Source organism: Bos taurus, chromosome 13 (assembly GCF_002263795.3).
Source record: "Bos taurus isolate L1 Dominette 01449 registration number 42190680 breed Hereford chromosome 13, ARS-UCD2.0, whole genome shotgun sequence".
In the NCBI taxonomy this organism is placed as follows: Eukaryota; Metazoa; Chordata; class Mammalia; order Artiodactyla; family Bovidae; genus Bos; species Bos taurus.
In genome coordinates this window covers 26,316,975-26,334,489 of record NC_037340.1, presented here as the reverse complement: position 1 = coordinate 26,334,489, position 17,515 = coordinate 26,316,975, and the positions used below count along the sequence as shown (strand labels likewise).

Genomic DNA, 17,515 nt, shown 5'->3' with positions numbered 1-17,515 from the left:
CTATCCCAATGTATGAAAGAACAAACAAGAGAGAGAATGGGGACAATGCAGACAACCGAGTTCCTTCTCAATGAAAGGCAGCCAATTGCCTTTTTTTGAAGGAGTTGTTGTTCAGTCGCTAAGTTGTGTCTGACTGTGCAACTGTCATAATATTTTTTCCATCTATCAATTATCTATCTATCTACCTATCCATCCTTTCTTTCTTGTGTCTATCCACAAGTGTCTAAGCTCCAGCAGATCAGAGACTTTCTTTTCTTTAATGACTGTATCTTTCTACACAGTATAATGTGTAGACCCCATGGACTGCAGCACTCCAGGCTTCCCTGTCCTTCACTATCTCCCTGAGTTTGCTCAAACTGCTGACCAATGAGTCTGTGATGCCACCCAGACATCTCATCCTCTGTCATCCCCTTCTCCTCCTGCCCTCAATCAATCTTTCCTTATCCTCAATCGGCTCTTCACATCAGGTGGCCAAAGTATTGGAACTTCAGCTTCAGCATCAGTCCTCCCAAAGAATATTGAAAGAATAATGTTTAAAAAAAAGGTAGAAGCAAACAATATCAAGCAAACTAAATGCATCAGAGATGACTGGATACAATGATTACAGTTGGCTCTTATTTAAAAAGAATTTTAAGAGATTCTAATTCTCCTGGGTCTATACAGCCCATATTATAATTCAGTAATAAGGTTCCTTGTCATTTCCCAGATTCCCAAATTTAGATAATTTAAGGAATATCCATGACATCAGAGACCACCATAATTCTGAGCCACCAGTAGTAATATGACTAATGGCAACTTCTTTTCCTTCTGAGAAGAACGTAGTATCTTTCAGTTCAGTTCAGTTCAGTCGCTCAGTCGTGTCCGACTCTTTGTGACCCCATGAATCGCAGCACGCCAGGCCTCCCTGTCCATCACCAACTCCCGGAGTTCACTCAGACTCACGTCCAGCAAGTCAGTGATGCCATCCAGCCATCTCATCCTCTGTCATCCCCTTCTCCTCTTGCCCCCAATCCCTCCCAGCATCAGAGTCTTTTCCAATGAGTCAACTCTTCACATGAGGTGGCCAAAGTACTGGAGTTTCAGCTTTAGCATCATTCCCTCCAAAGAAATCCCAGGGCTGATCTCCTTCAGAATGGACTGGTTGGATCTCCTTGCAGTCCAAGGGACTCTCAAGAGTCTTCTCCAACACCACAGTTCAAAAGCATCAATTCTTCGGCCCTCAGCCTTCTTCACAGTCCAACTCTCACATCCATACATGACCACAGGAAAAACCATAGCCTTGACTAGACGGACCTTTGTTGGCAAAGTAATGTCTCTGTTTTCCAATATGCTATCTAGGTTGGTCATAACTTTCCTTCCAAGGAGTAAGTGTCTTTTAATTTCATGGCTGCAGTCACCATCTGCAGTGATCTTGGAGCCCAGAAAAATAAAGTCTGACACTGTTTCCACTGTTTCCCCATCTATGTCCCATGAAGTGATGGGACTGGATGCCATGATCTTCGTTTTCTGAGTGTTGAGCTTTAAGCCAACTTTTTCACTCTCCTCTTTTACTTTCATCAAGAGGCTTTTGAGTTCCTCTTCACTTTCTGCCATAAGGGTGGTGTCATCTGCATATCTGAGGTTATTGATACTTCTCCCTGCAATCTTGATTCCAGCTTGTGTTTCTTCCAGTCCAGCATTTCTCATGATGTACTCTGCATAGAAGTTAAATAATCAGGGTGACAATATACAGCCTTGACGTACTCCTTTTCCTATTTGGAACCAGTCTGTTGTTCCATGTCCAGTTCTAACTGTTGCTTCCTGACCTGCATACAGATTTCTCAAGAGGCAGGTCAGGTGGTCTGGTATTCCCATCTCTTTCAGAATTTTCCACAGTTTGTTGTGATCCACACAGTCAAAGGCTTTGGCATAGTCAAGAAAGCAGAAATAGATGTTTTTCTGGAACTCTCTTGCTTTTTCCATGACCCAGCAGATGTTGGCAATTTGATCTCTGGTTCCTCTGCCTTTTCTAAAACCAGCTTGAATATCAGGAAGTTCACGGTTCACGTATTGCTGAAGCCTGGCTTGGAGAATTTTGAGCATTACTTTACTAACATGTGAGATGAGTGCAATTGTGTGGTAGTTTGAGCATTCTTTGGCATTGCCTTTCTTTGGGATTGGAATGAAAACTGACCTTTTTCAGCCCTGTGGCCACTGCTGAGTTTTCCAAATTTGCTGGCATATTGAGTGCAGCACTTTCACAGCATCATCTCTCAGGATTTGAAATAGCTCAACTGGAATTCCATCACCTCCACTAGCTTTGTTCGTAGTGACGCTTTCTAAGGCCCACTTGACTTCACATTCCAGGATGTCTGGCTCTAGGTCAGTGATCACATCATTGTGATTATCTGGGTCGTGAAGATCTTTTTTGTACAGTTCTTCTGTGTATTCTTGCCACCTCTTCTTAATATCTTCTGCTTGTGTTAGGTCCATACAATTTCTGTCCTTTATCGAGCCCATCTTTGCATGAAATATTCCCTTGGTATCTCTAATTTTCTTGAAGAGATCTCTAGTCTTTCCCATTCTGTTGTTTTCCTCTATTTCTTTGCATTGATCGCTGAGGAAGGCTTTCTTATCTCTTCTTGCTATTCTTTGGAACTCCGCATTCAGATGCTTATATCTTTCCTTTTCTCCTTTGCTTTTCACTTCTCTTCTTTTCACAGCTATTTGTAAGGCCTCCCCAGACAGCCATTTTGCTTTTTTGCATTTCTTTTCCATGGGGATGGTCTTGATCCCTGTCTCCTGTACAATGTCACAAACCTCATTCCATAGTTCATCAGGCACTCTATCTATCAGATCTAGGCCCTTAAATCTATTTCTCACTTCCACTGTATAATCATAAGGGATTTGATTTAGGTCATACCTGAATGGTCTAGTGGTTTTCCCTACTTTCTTCAATTTAAGTCTGAATTTGGCAATAAGGAGTTCATGGTCTGAGCCACAGTGTCTTTAGGCCTCTCCTATTCAACTTTATCTATGGTTTTATCTAACAGCATGGAACACTTTGGAGGTCATTACACAGACCAAACAAGACACAGTCCAGATTCTGCAGATGAGCCTGGTGATGGCAGAACAATTCTTAGAGGAGTCTGCGATGTAGGACTAACTGCACTTTCAAGTCACCCATGATTCTGGGTAATAATAATAATTTGTGCTACTTACTCATTCCAAAATATTTATGAGACTATATAAAGATATTAGGATAGCAATGAACATTATCATCATAATTGCTTATTCTGTGAACATTTAGTATGTATCTGGTTCTAGGACCTCATATAGGTGAGCTCATTTAATCATCATGGCGACCCATGAGCTAGATACTGATATGTTTTCTCCAGTAGATGAAGAAAATAAAGCACAGAATGGTAGGTGTTGAGGTAATACATAAAATTATGTCAAGGCACTTACATAACAGAAAATAACAAATTTTATAGAAGATCATTTCAACCTATTACAGATCTAAGGGTTTTTTTTTTTAATGTCTGTGCAAAGGAATCATGGTGGTATGAACATTTGCATTGGATAGTACATTTCTTAAAGGAATTATAGACTCAGAGATGGGGTGTGAAGAAGAATGGGAAGAGGGGCAGGACGCGAAGTCATCCCAGGCAGAAGAATCCTCAATGTTTAAGTCATGCCTAGCTTGGCATCTGGGCGCCTATGTTGGAAGGGCCCATGCCCAGCCAGGTTGAGGATTTCTAGGGATGTCGCATATTGCTGGACTTGAGGCCTCACCTTGACCTCTGACTCCGTCTCTTCAAGTCAGCTCACCTGGCTCACTGCAAATTGCCAGGAGGAAGACCACAAAGTATGGGAGTGAGATCTTTGTCAAAGAGTATTTGTTTTTTTTTTCTTTTGGCATGCAACAGTTTATGAAAATCAAGATCTAGAATGAGTCCCACCGTGACTTATAAATCTTCAATATGGAGCACTTTCACTGTCTGCTCCTGGACAGCACCAGGGGGCGCTCTCACATATTCGGTGATTTCCTTAGCCCCAAGGCCATCACAGTGAGGCAGGAGAGTAGGGAGACTCACCCTGCTTTTGTGTAAAGCTTGCTCACAGGCCTCTGCCTTTCTTGTGGTGAACCTAGCAGTGGGGTCTGTGTCTCAGCTCCTGGCTCCGAGCACAGAGCTTGTAGCTGCATGTCGTGGGCCAGGCCTCCGGTCCCTCTGAAGCCTCGCTGCTGCTCAGCAGGGCTGCAGCCTGAAAGGCCGTCCTCTTCTGGCATTATTTCCATCATGCGTCTTAAGACTAAGAACTTCCTGTTGCTCACCACGCTGGTTCCTGTCTTCACCTCATCTTCCATCTGAAGCAAAACACGGTAGGTTTTTTTTTTTTTTTTTAATGTGGACCATTTTTAGAGTCTGTATTGAATTTACTACAATATTGTTTCTATTTTAGTTTTTTTTTTTTTTTTTAATCTGGGTCACAAGGTATGTGAGATCTTAGCTCCCTGACTAGGGATTGAACCCAGACCCCGTGCACTGGAAGGCCAAGCTTTAACCACTGGAACGCCACATAAGGCCTGCGGTGGATCTTATGACAAGCAGCTCAAGTTGCTGCTCTGTCCTCTGTGTCCAGAAAGCAGGATACAAATTCACTGATGGCTGATTTCAATATCTTCCACATTAGGCCCGCTTGGAATAGTATTAGAAATATCTGGGTTGAGAAAGATTTCTGTCCTTTTATCAGAAACATCAGCTTGTTCACTTTAAATTTGTTAGGAAAAAAAAATCTCCCTGCAATTAAATCATCCTGTAATTTCGATTCCCTGTAATCGAAATCAACCTCAAGTAAGGAGCTGAAGCAGAGATGGAATAGGGGTTGGTTTACCAGGTAGAAAAATCTGTGCATTAGGAAAAGGGGCGGGGCAGGGGGTGGTGGGTTTGGCTCTAGTTGTGGTGCAATCTACTCTTCTATGATTACATATTTATTTGTATATACGAAGCTCTTTTCTAAAAAAGGAAGCTTGAATAATGAGTTTAAGATCTTTAGAGTGTTAACAATAATGATGATTGTGTTTGTATGTTGAGTCATGTAACATGAGCACAAAATAATCACATTAATATATTTTCCTAAATAACCTGCACTTCGTAAGACTCTTATTTGAGTGGAGAGTAATACAATCAATTGAGTTTTTCTTTTTCTGCACAGAAGTTCCAAATTCATATTTAATTCCCTCAGCTTCCTCCTGTGCATCTGGTACAAACCTCAAGCCCGGGTGGGGCCGCACTGGATTATAAACTGTAAACAGAGGGTGGAGAGAGAAGCACAGAAGGAAGAAGCTACCCTGAGCTTCCCTGATGAGAGAAGACAACATTTTTTGCTGCAGGTTTGAAACGTGGCCTCAGGGACCACTGTTTGCTTGCTCATCTCAAGAATCAACAGCGGCAGGCAGCTCCCTTTCTCCTGCAGTTCTGAGATTCACCACTAAGAGGCGCTGCTGTCTCGAGTTCCACCGCAGAGATACCAAACTGAAAGTTGGGTGGAAAAAAATCAATGAGGGTGAGATCATTTCCTCCGCGCGTCTTTCCACTTCGGGGAATGTTTTTCAATTAAAACGCCAGACACATACAATCATCATTCATGGCCTGCCTCTTTCAGAGCTCGGTTGGAGGAAAGGGCCGGCAGGACCAAGCTTCTTTATTTTAAGGAGCTGCCTGCGCCATGGAAAGAGATGCCACAAATAGACCTGAGAAAAATAAGAGAATGGGGACTTAGCAGATGCTCAGAGCCGTTTTTCTTTATAAATATCTCCGGCCACTTCCCACTCCCTTCCATGTCACTGCAGGCCATTAGCACTCTATTTTTGTTGCCAACAAGGTCTGGGCTGGGGGCCTACCGTGCTTCTCCTCCCAGCAGATAATCTCACGGGGGCAGCACTCCTGGGCCCAGGGTTTGACATCTTGTTATTTTTATGCCAGTAGACTGCAGTATCATAACAGCGTATACCTTGTGCCAAAGAATGGCTTCCAAGCTGACAAAGTTTGGGAGGGATTATCTTGAAGGTAAACTCCGGGATCTCAAAATGCTCTCCGGGCACTTTATTTAAACCCATTGCAAAACAGGTGACAAAAATATATACATCTCGAGGGTGACCTAGAAAATAGTATCATATCTTCTCCAGTTGCATAATCACCCGAAGAAGGCCTGCCTGAGTCTAGAGAACATAGATGGCCCGCCGGTTGTGATTACAATTGGGGTCCAAGAAAGGGGTCCACGTCACCCTTGCTGCTGTTCTTCAGTCGCTCAGTCGTGTCCTTTTCTTTGTGACCCCATGGACTGCAGCACGCCAGGCTTCCCTGTCCTTCACTATCTCCCAGAGTTTGCTCAAACTCATGTCCATTGAGTCGATGATGCCATCCAATCATCTCATTCTCTGTCGTCCCCTTCTCTTCCTGCCTTCAATCTTTCCCAGCATCAGGGTCTTTTCCAATGAGTCGACTCTTCACATCAAGTGGCCAAAGTATTGAAGCTTCAACATCAGTCCTTCCGGTGAATATTCAGGGTTAGTTTCCTTTAGGATGGACAGTATACAGATTATAGATTTAAGGTTTGATCTCCTTGCTGTCCAAGAGACCCTCAAGAGTCTTCTCCAGCCCTGCAGTTCGAAAGCATCAATATTTCGGCGCTCAGCCTTCTTTATGGTCCACCTCTCACCCTAGATGTATCCAAAGGCATCCTCTGTTTCCCTACTCGAATTGCAATTCTACTGTGAATCCCTTTGCGATAAATTGCGATCTGAGGGTAGAAGGTGGATACTGCCTGAAGCTGCAGTCAGACCGAAGTGTGATTTCTACGTGGAGAATGATGGATTTGGATTCAGAGAAGGAAACAGAGTCCAAGGGCCATGCTAAATAGAGGATACAGAAAGAGGTCCTCCAGCCACCAGGCACATGGAGGCTGTGGGTATAAGAGGAGGATGTCTGGAGCCCCAAGGGGCGCTGAAAACAGGACCTGAGGCAGCAAAACTCAACCTGATGTTGGACCATGTGAAATGGCTCTTTTTTTGAGGGGGGCGGGCAGAATCAGATGGCTCTGGAGCCAAGTGATCCTGAATACACACGGGGTCTGGCAATGCTGGTGGGCAGCCCTGCTCCAATCTGGGGCTGCTGGCTCCTGAACTCTTAGAATACGGAGCCTACATTGATCACACCTCCCAGGACCCCTTGCATCACTGCACTTTCCCTAAACTCGTTGGGTTTTGATGTCAATTGTCCTGAACCTTTCTTCTCTAACACATCCAACAAGTGGCATCTCCATGGAAGACACTCCATCAGTCAGCTTGGCACAGTGCTGCTCGCTATACAATTAAACCGGAGGATGGTTTAGGCCCATTTCATGTCCTACTAATTCTTGTTCTGCCTTTCTTGTTTCCAATCATCAGATGACCCTGTGGCCTTTGAGGGCCTGCTGGTCTATAAGATGGGGAACAAAGGAGAATCTACAGGAACAAGATTTTCACAGGTGCGTTTGTTTATCAGCATCTCTACTGCAGATCAGTAAGAACTGCCGTAAAAAGTCTGACATGCTTGGGCTTCATTTGGGGGTCTCTGGAAAATTCCATCATGATAAAAAAAAAAAAAAAAGGAGCTCCTGTCCAGGACTCTGTACTCCCTGGACCAAACGCCGGCTTCATGGGAAGCATCTGGGGGCCATGACAACCAGAGCTACAGTGGATGGGAGGCTATGGGCTGAACTGGGTGCTGCAACTTCCAGAAAGGAAAGAAAAAAAGAAGGGTCCACCTTCTAGGGCTCAGCTGTGGCTCCTCTTGGTCAGAAAGCTGGGTGAAGTATGCAGATACTGAGGACGGGTACCTCTGGGGCTAGGAAAACATCCCAGAAACCCAAAAAGTTCCTGCAAGTGATCTGACAGATTCAAAGGCACTCTCATCCTTCCAGGTTTACATTTTGGAGAATTTCCCTATAGAGGAAATTTGAAGAATCTCTTAGAAAATAGTACAGAATAGACAGCATATACCAAAATCCAATCACATTCATGTTGAGTTTTTTCATGCTTATCTTCTTTCCATTCACGAGCAAATAACAGTCACAGTTGTCCCGCTCAACTCATCTGTACACACTCCACGATCCAGTCCCGAGTTGTTCAGCTCCAGAACAAACCCCAGCTCCAGCTTCAGCTCCTTTAAACTATGATAGGTGGTCATACCTCTCAGTGGATTCATCACTATTAAAATATTCTGAGCCTGTGCTGTCTGTTGTACTGGCCTCTCATTCAAGAGCCTCAAGGTAAACAGATTTATGAGACATGACTGTCAGATGAGGGGGACGTTTTTTATAAACACCTTCTCAGGGTAACACTAACAGTGGTGCCGGCTATATTTTCAATAATAACCTCATTTGGGAATGAGTGCATAGGCTCCTACAAAGACTATCTTGAAGGGAAAAACATGCATTGGTCAAGCTGTGCACTTTATGCATTCATATGTCAATTTCATTTCTCAAAATTGACTCATTTCTGGACCTTGATGGGCATAGATCACTTTTGGAAAGTGAATGTATTCCATTTGAAAGACTTCAGATAGTCAGCAGTCGACTTCTCTTTGCAGAGGCTTCCCAAGTAACTACATTCAGCCCAGCAGATTCCTAGCCCAGGGTTTTAGAGAGATGACATTGACAAGGGTGATAAATGCAGGTAAAACACTCAAGAGTTAAGAGGCTGACTCTGGGGCCGGGCAGCCCTGGGTGAGAGCCGAGCCACACACCAACGCTGGCAGGCCCCACCTGAATTCAGAATTCCTTGGCTCCAGACCTGATTTTTTATCCTTTCTAGTTTCCAAAAATGGCCATTTCATTTGATTCCATTCAGTTGTAAGCTCTGCTGCCTTAGACTTGGACCTGTAATCAGAAACACAAACCAGATTTAATTTCCATGGGTGGGTAACTGTAGTTATGGTAGTACTATAGAACAAAAGTTAGGTAACAGTTTATATGGAGAAGGAAATGACAACCCACTCCAGTATTCTTGCCTGGAAAATCCCATGGACAGAGGAGTCTGGCAGGCTAGAGTTCACGGGGTCGCAAAGAGTCAGACATGACTGAGTGACTGAGCACAACCATTTATGAGTGCAGACGTATAGCCATGCTTTTGGGTTTTAAATAAATGTCATAAAATACAAACACCAAAGTTTGGATCTAAAGTAGCCTACCTACTCCCACAGGGTCCAAGCATCTTGGGTACCCGATACTTTTTCGACCGCACAAAGCCTAAAAAGAGTTATTCGCTCTGACTATTCTGCAACGCAGTTGTAGACTGAGAGCTGATGATGAATTGACAGTGAGCTTCTATTAGGTACAAAGCAGAAGGGCGACTCTCTGATATAATTACAGAGTTACGCACAGAATGGTAAATGCCTTTCAAAACCATTTGGTCTGCAAAAATTCAATTCAGCCTGCACTGAGCCACCAGTCACACCAGTGTTTACCCGTTGTTTATTTTATCTTCTGTACCCCACACAATTTCTTTTGTCAGGTCATCTCCTAAGGCTAAACGGAAGCTAACTTCTACCCACAGAAAATATTGCAGTTGACCAAAAAATTTCGTTTGTGTTTTTTCCGTAAGATGTTATGGGAAAACCTGAACGAACTTTTTCAGACAACCCGATATATTCAGATCGCTCGTTAAGCAGCTTTATTTAAAAAGCGTTACAAGGACAAACGAGAGGGAGAAGCCAGTTGTCACTGGACTCAGACTGAGTAGTTGAATTTTTCATCTTATTTTATGCTCCAAGGAAACAGCTGAATCTAAAAAACAGAGACTCTTTTAGAATGCATGCTGCACTTCTACACTGGTCTTCTAGTGCCATGATCAGTTTTTCCACAACTTAAAAAGACAGCTTTGTACTTTTGCTGTTGAACTCCATACATGTGAAATTACCCACAGACAAAAAGACTCTCTTATCTTAAAATGTATTCTCATGATCTCCAAACTTTTAAAATACAATGGTAACATTCTCTAATAAATCAAGGCCTACTATATACTTGGGGGTGAAATCATCAGTAATGAGAAGAGAAGTAAGTTATATTTCAAGTAGTCATTTTGATAAATGCACCTTCAGGAGCCTCTTTTTTTGTGAAATGGATGGTATGGAGATTACTTTTATTGGAGATTTGGTTGGCAGAAGGATTTGGGTAAAAACTAAGGTGAATAAAGACTGCCATTTTCTTGCTGTTCATCTTTGCTAAAATGGTTAGCATTATCATTGATGTATAACTTCTCAGAAAAATTCTTTTAAAGTCAGTTGTTTCTTTTATAAGGATACATCTATTTTATTTTATTTTTATTATTATTTTTTTGGATGTGCAGCCTGGCATGTGGGAACTTAGCCCCCCAACTAGGGATCAACCCAGCTCCCCCTGCAGTGGAAGCTCAAGCCTTGACCACTGGACTTCCAAGGAAGTCCCAGGATATATCTATTTTAAAATTAAGAAACATCATCTAAAAAAAAAAAAAAGAAACATCATCTAGGAAGTTACTCCATCCAATGTGAACCTAAATTGCAATGCATCACAAGACACTGAAATCAAACCATCACTGAGGACACACCATTCCTCATGATAAGAGGCTCCTCCTGCCCCCCGTGTGGCATCTAAACCGTATAAGACCAATGCGGGCCTTGGTCTTAACTGGTATTTTAAATAGTATTCAAAAGAATTTATTTTTACAGAAGGCAAGTGGAAACAGAATACAAAGATTTCCTCCTAAACCCCAATGAATCACCTTATGTACTTGCTCACTCACCCATCTTAAGACCATTGGTTTAAGATTGCTATCTCTTTACATGTACCCCAGTGTTCCTCACAGCACTGTTTATAATAGCCAGGACATGGAAGCAATCTAGATGTCTATCAGCAGACGAATGGTACATATACACAATGGAATATTACTCAGCCATTAAAAATAATACATTTGAATCAGTTCTAATGAGGTGCCTATTATACAGAGTGAAGTAAGCCAGAAAGAAAAACATCAATACAGTATACTAATGCATATATATGGAATTTAGAAAGGTGGTAACGATAACCCTGTATGTGAGACAGCAAAAGGGACACAGATGTATAGAACAGTCTTTGGGACTCTGTGGGAGAGGATGAGGGTGGGATGATTTGGGAGAATGGCATTGAAACATGTATATTATCATATGTGAAATGAATCCTCAGTCCAGGTTTGATGCATGATGCAAGGTGCTCGGGGCTGATGCACTGGGATGACCCAGAGGGATGGGATGGGGAGGGAGGTGGGAGAGGGGTTCAGGATGGGGAACACGTGTACACCTGTGATAGATTCATGTCAATGTATGGCAAAACCAATACAATATTGCAAAGTAAAAAAATAAATAATTTTAAAATAAATTTTTTAAAAAAAGATTGCTATCTCTTAAACTGTGAGTCACTGGCACCAGAATTGTGAGAAATAATTATTTAAAATGGAGATTTCCAAAGTCTATTTTGGATGAAATGTTTCATGCTTTTGAAAGTACAGTCTGGTAGTCTTTATTTGAGTAATAATAAATATTGAATACGTGTTGTTAGATACTTCTCCAAAACTTTATATGTGTATTAAACAATTTAATCCTTAGACCAACACTATGGAGTATATATTCTTCTTATGCCCGTTTTACAAGTGGAGAAGTTGAGGCACAGATAGGTTAAACAACTTTCCCAAGGATCCATGCTAGTAATTGGCAGAATCTGGATTCAAAACCAGAATTGGAATTAAAAATACTCTTAAGCACTGTGATGTTACTTCTCTAGATGATTCTAGTACACATGTGGTTTAGAATTTCTGATTTACATGATTTTCTGAACACTTGAAATTGGATGTATATGAAGATCATACTTAGCTGTTTCTGTGTCAAGTTATTTGTAAGATCAACAGGAGTTAATTTTAGGAGTTAATTTTTATTGATAAACATTAACCTCGTTAGATTAGTAAATAATACGTCCCAGGAAAATGGAAAGTTAAATATGCCAAAAAGTACACAGTATTTGATAACTTCCTTAATTAATTTACAAATAATGACTAAAATTGCAAGTTTTTTTTTCTCTCATTTAGTGTTTTAACAAGACGAAAGAGGTCACGCTGCTGTCTGTACCCACGTGCCACTTCTTAGCAGGAGTAACTGAGAACAAATGTTTTTAGAGCAGTATCCCTGGCATCAGAATAAAAGAAGCAGCTCCATTTGGATGTTCTGTGCAGGTGGGGTCTATTTTTAGTCTCTCCAGCTATATCTGTGAAGTGGAGGATAGCAGATGATCCAGTCTCTTGACCAGTGCTCAAAGACAAAGACCCCATTAAAACAGCGGCCGCACCGAAGGCACAGAGCTGTTGCTCTTGGGGTCTCAACACAGCCAGATCTCTGACTAGGTTTCACTTTAAGGTGTTGGGTGTACGAGTGATCTACGTCACTCATGTAACTGCTAAGGTCAGAAGCCACGGTAAAGTGCTGCAACATCACCAAGGGAACGTGTTAAAAATACAAACCCGGGACTTCTCTGGCAATCCAGTGGTTAAGACTTCACCTTCCAATGCAGCCGGTGTGGGTTAGATCCCTGGTCAGGGAGCTAAGTTTCCACACGACCCCTTGACCATAAAACCAAAACATAAACTACAGAAACAAAGCGTAACCAATTCAATAAAGACTTAAAAAATGGCCCACAGCAAAAATAATAATAATAATAATAATACTTACAATATATCTTAAAAAAAAAATACAAACCCTTGGGACTCACTTTTAGAGGTTCTGTCCAGTGAGGTCTCCAGGACTCACATTTTATGAGAGATCCCAGGTGAGTTCAGTGAAGGTGGTTTGATTACCACACTGAGAAAAAATGATGAAGAAAAGAGTCGCCACTAGAATGGATATACCTGGGACAGAAGATAACACTTTGAATAATGAAAACTATCAATCACACAGAGCAGCACAGAGACGGACCTCAAAATTTTGTTTTTTCCTCTTTGCACCTCAAAAGACCATGGAAAATGATGAATGCAGGAGGCAAGGAAAGAAATGACGCTAATTCTCAGAGGTCCTTCCTCGGCTGCCCCTTTCTTTGGCTGAGAACAAGGGCAAAAGAGCCGTTGTATATCACCCCCGGTCTGCACGACGTCTGATGGCCAAAGAAGGTGGCCATTTGGGGGCCATCTTTTGATCACCATGTAGGGCCACACAGAGGTTGCGCTGGGAATCAACAGGATCAACCAGGAGCCAAGGGTGGTCTATTCTGGTGTCATCTGGTTCCTACAGGAGGACGTGATTGGATTGTTTGACTAATGGGCTGGCAGAAAACTAGCACCCGCTGCCCATGGACTGTCCTGGTCCTCCTGATAAGCAGAACTGTTTGGCGAGTGGGTCTTATCCACTAGAGCAACGCGGAGAAAGAAACTGCCACTAGGCCATTTGAGTCTCTCCCAGCTTCAAAGGTCAAGGTGGCACATAATATTTGTAATATTGTGATTAGGGCTTCTTTGACAGCTCAGTTGGTAAAGAAATGTGGGCCTGGTCTTCATTCTGTTCCTGGCACAGAGCTTCTGAAATCCTTGGAACTTCCTAAGCACTGAGAACAATAAAGGTGTCTTTTGTTATGTTAATGCAGTGACTTTTGGAAAGCCTCTCCAGTGACTGAGAATGGAGCCTTCGGTTGCCAGGGGAACCAGCCAGGCGATTAGAGGTGGGGCCTTCCAGTCCCAACCCTAGACCTCCAGGGAGGAAAGAGGGGCTGGAGATTGAGTTCAGTCGATGGCCAATGATTTAATCAATCGTGCCTATGTGTGAAGCCTCTATAAAAATTCTGAAGGACTGGGTTTGGAGCACTTCCAGGTTGGTGAACATGTGGAGATTCAGAGAGACTGGTGAGCCCAGAGGGCATGGAAGCTTCACATCCCCCGCCCCCACCAGACACATCACTTGCTCTGTGCATCCCTTCCATCTGGATGTCCCTGAGCCTTTTATGATATCCTTTTATGATAAATCAATAATCTAGTAGGCCAAATGCTTCTCTAAGTTTGTGAGCTGCTCTAGCAAATTAATCCAACCCAAACAAAGCGGTTTGTGGGAACGTCTAATCTATAGCCAAGTGGTCACCTGGGCTTCTGATTGATGTCTTAAGGGGAGGAGGGCAGCCTTGTGGGACTAAGCCTTTATCAGTGGACTTTGATGCTGTCTCCAGGTAGATAGTGTCAGAGTTGGGTTGGATCCTAGGACCCCTAGCTGTGTCAGAGCTGCTGGGTGGTATGAAAAGAGAAACCACATGCACACATTGAAACTGGCATCAGGGAGGTTTCCTTCTCTTATCATTTGCTCCCTACCTGAAAACGTCAGGCTGTGAAGGAAAATCCAGGCTCTGCCAGTATATTAAAGTTACCTGTGGTGCAACACTGCTCATGTTTGCTGTGTTTCCCTACCTGTTGACTTCTTTCATTCACACACAGTTTTCACCACTCAGTGTTTAAATGGCTGCTCCATTATTTTAATCTTTGGCTCAGAGGTGACCATGAGTAAGAGCCCCCGTCCTTAGGTACTAGAAGTAAATATATTTCACAGACAAGAAGACACTGTGCATATTTCTTCACCATGGAAATGTGCAGCATTGTTCAACAGAAGGGCTTAAGGGTAAATGTCAAGCTCTAGTGTTACAGCAGAAAAGCAGAGTTGTCCCCTTGTTAATATGTGGTGTTCCACACCCACCGCATGCACCCTCCTGAGACTCAACTTTGAGTTGAAGGTTCTTGATCAGGAGGCTCTCCGGATGATGGCTTACTGAATGTACATGGGGCAAGAGCACCCTTTCTCCTTGGGGGGTTTATTCAGTGGTAACATCAAACACACACAGACACAGTTTGGGAGGTGTGAAGGGAGAGCCATGTGAATTTTGAGATGTTGAAGATCTTACACACTGATTCCTGCATCAGTTCAGTTCAGTTCAGTCACTCAGTCATGTCCGACTCTTTGTGACCCCATGAATCACAGCACGCCAGGCCTCCCTGTCCATCACCAACTCCCAGAGTTCACTCAGACTCACGTCCATCGAGTCAGTGATGCCATCCAGCTATCTCATCCTCTGTCCTCCCCTTCTCCTCCTGCCTCCAATCCCTCCCAGCATCAGAGTCTTTTCCAGTGAGTCAACTCTTCGCATGAGGTGGCCAAAGTACTGGAGTTTCAGCTTTAGCATCATTCCCTCCAAAGAAATCCCAGGGCTGATCTCCTTCAGAATAGACTGGTTGGATCTCCTTGCAGTCCAAGGGACTCTCAAAAGTCTTCTCCAACACCACAGTTCAAAAGCATCAATTCTTGGGCGCTCAGCTTTCTTCACAGTTCAACTCTCACATCCATACATGACCACTGGAAAAACCATAGCCTTGACTAGAAAACCTTTGTTGACAAAGTAATGTCTCTGCTTTTGAATATGCTATCTAGGTTGGTCATAACTTTCCTTCCAAGGAGTAAGCGTCTTTTAATTTCATGGCTGCAATCACCATCTGCAGTGATCTTGGAGCCCAAAAAAATAAAGTCTGACACTGTTTCCACTGTTTGCCCATCTATTTCCCATGAAGTGATGGGACCGGATGGTGGCTCTCAAAGAACACATTCACTTGGGTGTTCATGCCAACACATGTTCATCCATCATCATGACTCTGGGGATGGATCAGAAATATTGAAATTAAGGGACTTCCCTTGTGGTCCCAGGGATGAAGAATTGCCTCCCAAAGCAGGAGACTTAGGTTCGATTCCTAAATGGGAAACTAAGGCCCCAAATGCTGTAGAATAACTAAGCCTTCACGCCACAACTAGAGAAGCCTACATGCCTCAACAAAAGACCCAGCCCAGCCCTGCTCCTTCCAAAAAAAGAAATATTGAACAATTAAGTAAATGAGTTACTTTAGAGCCAGAGCCCCATGTTAGCTCTGTCTCTATTTTATGCTTTGGATTCTGACTGAATGACAACTCCAGCTTGTTGCCTGTTTTCTGTTGTTTTCCTTATTGCTGCTGCTCTGGGGTTTAAACCAATCTGGGTTTGCACGAGCTGGGTTTACAATAATGAAAACCAAAACCTTGTAGCTTAGAAATAAGAATTTAAAGATAGTAAGTAGATTCATAATGGAGATAAAGAAGGCAAACTCAAAGATCAGATAATTAGATAACATGGAGAAGGCAATGGCAACCCACTCCAGTACTCTTGCCAGGAAAATCCCATGGATGGAGGAGCCTGGTGGGCTGCAGTCCATGGGGTCGCTAAGAGTTGGATGCGACTGAGTGACTTCACTTTCACTTTTCACTTTCCTGCATTGGAGAAGGAAATGGCAACCCACTCCAGTGTTCTTGCCTGGAGAATCCCGGGGATGGGGGAGCCTGGTGGGCTACCGTCTATGGGGTCGCACAGAGTCAGACATGATTGAAGCGACTTAGCAGCAGCTGACGAGGATGAAACAAGGGAAGGAGGTGAAGCCCGTTCTGGTACATGGAAATATGGGCGTGAAATAAATGAAAGCACAGCAGGCTGTCTCTGCCGAGCATGAACTGAGCTTCAGTTTGCCCTTTGTAAAACAAGTGGGCTTCCTGATGGCTCAAATGGTAATCTGCCTGCAATGCAGGAGACTCGGGTTTGATCCCTGGGTTGGGAAGATCCTCTAGAGAAGGAAATGGCTATCCACTCCAGTATTCTTGCCTGGAGAATTCCATAGACTAAAGGAGCCTGGCGAGCTACAGTCCATGAGGTCGCAAAGAGTTGGACACGACTAAGCAACTAAGCACACACACAAAACGAGTGAATTCGGAGCAAAGTTAGCACTGTGGAGGACCTGCTGCAAGCTTCTGTGGTGAAATGTTCACTAAATTGCACCTGAAAATAAAACCGAGGGCTATAACTCAGAAATGAGTGACAATGCCAAGAAAGTCAGTGGACAGCAAGGATATCCAAAATGGACCACAGCATTGGAAAATGCTTGAAAACACCAACTCACAGGGGGAAACAGCAAACCTGGGCTTGGGGAAGATGTTTTAAAACATGAGCCTTGGGATTCCCCTGGTGGTCCGGTGCTTAAGAATCTGCCTTGCAATGCAAGGAACTTGGGTTTGATTCCTGGTCAGGGAGTTAAGCTCACACATGGCATGGGGATACTAAGCCTGCAGACCATGACTACTGAGCCCATGTGCCAGAACTAGAGAGTCCGTGTGCCGGGACTCAGACCTGATGCAGTCATTAAAGAAATAGATTTTTTTTTTAATAAAAAAAGAAATCTTGGACCCTTCCCAGGGGGAAAGGAGTCTAATAAAGGAGACAGATGATGGGCAAGTAAACAATGAGATGCAGTAAAGAACAGATGTAAGGGGTTCCACCCTAGGAGGCTGGGGAGATGATACATGGATGCATTCTGTTAGGGGAAATTCCCCAATCATGGACTGATCTTCCATGAAATTGTTTCTTGCCTTCAAGTGTCCTGACTCATGAGTGT

At 43.3% G+C, this 17,515-nt stretch overlaps 1 long non-coding RNA gene across 1 annotated transcript; it reads left to right on the top strand.

Annotated features, from left to right (window-relative positions):
- Nucleotides 1-7,366: 7,366 nt before the first annotated feature.
- On the top strand, nucleotides 7,367-12,244 carry LOC132346886 (uncharacterized). Its single transcript, XR_009496856.1, has 2 exons — nucleotides 7,367-7,509; nucleotides 12,119-12,244. It is a non-coding gene; the product is annotated as an uncharacterized lncRNA (long non-coding RNA).
- Nucleotides 12,245-17,515: the final 5,271 nt, after the last annotated feature.